The sequence below is a fragment of the Musa acuminata genome, chromosome BXJ1-7 (genome assembly GCF_036884655.1).
Source record: "Musa acuminata AAA Group cultivar baxijiao chromosome BXJ1-7, Cavendish_Baxijiao_AAA, whole genome shotgun sequence".
Lineage (NCBI taxonomy): Eukaryota > Viridiplantae > Streptophyta > Magnoliopsida > Zingiberales > Musaceae > Musa > Musa acuminata.
This window is the reverse complement of record NC_088333.1, coordinates 20,341,350-20,344,351: the sequence shown is the minus strand read 5'-3', so window position 1 is coordinate 20,344,351 and position 3,002 is coordinate 20,341,350. Positions and strand designations below refer to the sequence as shown.

General features: G+C 38.1%; 1 long non-coding RNA gene across 1 annotated transcript; it reads right to left on the bottom strand.

The window, feature by feature from the left end:
- Positions 1 to 337: 337 nt before the first annotated feature.
- LOC135679959 (uncharacterized) lies at positions 338 to 2,670 on the bottom strand. The gene is made up of 2 exons (XR_010515380.1): positions 2,194 to 2,670; positions 338 to 479 (listed from the first exon to the last, which is right to left on the bottom strand). It is a non-coding gene; the product is annotated as an uncharacterized LOC135679959 (long non-coding RNA).
- Positions 2,671 to 3,002: the final 332 nt, after the last annotated feature.

The following is a 3,002-nucleotide window of genomic DNA, read 5'->3' as shown; positions in this document are numbered from 1 at the left end:
TCCATGATATTAAAAATTTTTTCATCATAACTAACCCAGGATCCAAACACACATTTGAGGTCACTAAGAAAACATTCAGATCAAAAATTTCACTTCTATAATCTACCAATTCATATCCCTGTGCAATTCATAAACATAGCACACATCACTCGATAATTTATACAATCTGAACTCGACTCATCAAAATAAAAACCACAATATAAATCCACAAGTGGGGAAATCTAAGCAATCACCACAATCATCGATTTACCATAAGTTCATATCCTTACAAAAATTTAATTTAACATTCCAAAACCCTATACATGAGGGATCCTTTAACTTACACAAAATCCACAGGTTTAGATTCATAGTCACATTTCATTAGATACAAGGTAGCTTATACACAACTACATATATGCTAACAAAAGTTCTGCCCAACGTCTTCTAAACTTTCCGCTGCCTCAGCCCATTCTTAACATTTAAGCAAGAGTTACGCTATCCTGAAAAATTTATCAACAAACGGGGTGAGCATAAGGAGCTCAGCAAGTGACTAACATATCCATATCAAAACAGTACAATTTCCAAAGAGATACAGTTTCAAAACACAAAGCAGAATATACGATTTCGTAGACATAATATCATTAGGAGCAGAATCACAATTGTCCTTTTAATCATACATATTTGGTTCCTGACAGATGGGGCATAGAGTAATTGGAGCATATCAGAAACAAAGGAAACATATCGGAGCTTATCAATGGCATATAAAATGTTCCAAAACACATCAACGACATATGGAACATTACGAAGCAAACTCAACAGTGAAGGAAACATTTCAGAGCATATCAAACTCATATGTCGTACAGAAGCTCAAACGTCGTCCTTGACGTTGCAATCATATCATACTTATCCAGAGCAGGAACAGAAATAACTCACCAAGACTCTGGATGTCATATCAAACATATAGAGGGTGTAGTGGGATCTCAGTCAGAATGTGATTCATCCATTTCTGAATGACCACCTGACAAAAGTCTCCCACGTCTGGGAGCTCCATCCACCCACGTCTAGGTGAAGTCAAAGGGGGCCGGCAGAGCATCGCAGGCTCTAAGCAATATCCCACATAGCGGGACCCCACATAGCGGGCAAATAAGCGCATACCAGAATATCCCACGTAGCGGGACCCCACATAGCGGGCAAATCAGCGCATACCCTTTACCATTTCTGGCAAAGGTCCAGACAATCCCACACACCAGAGTACAAGAAGGCAGTTTCAACAAATTGCAGCATATAACGGAAGCACACGCGGAACAACCAAACGTACATGTGCCTTTTCAAAAACAATGTGATGCAAGGAACAAATCTCTCACAAAATATTCATTTTAGGGAAAGAATTGAAAGCAAGAGTGTACAGGGATTCCAAGCAATCATAACCAGCTCAATTCCAATAAGAAGGTTAGGCGAATTCAAGTATCCAAAGGAAATGGAACAGAATACGCGAAATCGACCAAAGCTCGATTTCGAACAGAATTCCAGTGGCACATCAAACAAATATTTCAGAATAACAAATATGCTCCAATACCCATAGGAAGGCTATGGTTGAACCATATATCAGTCTATATTCGGATGGAACAGATTTCATATGAAACAGGGCTCCCAACACATAGTTACCTCTGATTTGGTAACATAAGGTCAAAATCACAATCACTGGTTTGCAGACTTTATAGGATCGGATTCAACAGACGATAGGGTGAGCAATTGAACTCCAAAATTTTCAAACTATACGTCAAAAGAGAGGATTTCAAGTCTAGTTTCAGATAAAATCAGTTTGGTACAAATCAGAATTTTCAACAGGGAGTTGTAGACGTTATAGTTTCAAAAGGTCAGAAATCTTGAACTCTGTTTTACAGCGTCTATAGGCTCTTTTGAAACAAATTTTTGGGTAAGTATTCGGTGTCCAAAATCTACAAAATCGGTGTCAAAAGAAAGACATACGAGTCTAATTTCAAACAAAAATAGTTCCTGCCTGAATTCTCATTCTGTACTAAAACTTAGGGCCGACACAGTGCTTAGGGGTCAGTTTACCGAAAACTTTCAGAATCCATAGTTCTATGTCCAAAGAGGAACATATCAGTTTCTAAATAAAAATCTCCCAATTTATTTTGAATCAACATAAAAACAGAGTCAAATACTTATGTAGGATGGGGTTAGAACACTTGCCTTTGCAAATTTTGACCCGAAGTAACAAGATTAAAGCAAAAACCCTAAAAGCCCCAAATTTTCTTTCTCTTCTCCTTCTTCTTCTTCTTCTTCTTCTTCTTCTTCTTTTCTTTCCCTGATCACCCACGAGCTGCCTCCTCTGCTTCCTTAACAACGAAGGCAGAGAGGCTTAAGCGGTGGAATTTGTCATTTGGTGCATTTTGCAGTTTAGTCCTTGTTTTTATCATATTCACGATTAGGTCCTTAGGGTTTACATATAGGTCCTCAGATTCTTTCTTTTTTTTTTTTTTTTTTTTTTTTTTTTGAACAGATCTCCCAAATCTTACAAATAGGTTACCTTTAATTCATACTCTATTTCTTTTGTCAATTAAAATAGATGCTTACATTATCACCAAAAGTTCATACGAACATTCGGAAATGAGGGGTGTTACAGTCCTCTCTTGCAGCCTATTGCCCAATCGGTCAGTCGACTTTGCAACTCCGATATCCTTGGCATAATATCCACTCTTCTTGGCCTGATGCCCGAATCCATGGCCCGAAGCCTTCTATCGATACGTCGACCGATCCTCCAACTCGATGTCCAATCTTCTTACATATTCCTCTGGCCCAACATGATTCTTCCTGCTTTAATTATCTCATCCTGATCGTAGCATCCTATGTCACTAAAAATGCAGATCAAATCATAAATAATTATCAATTAGTTTCATCGTCAAAATACGAGATTCAATAATCTCCCCCTTTTTGATGATGACAACCAATTGATGACGGAGTTAAACTTAACTCCCGGAGTTTAAACAAACTCCCCCTAT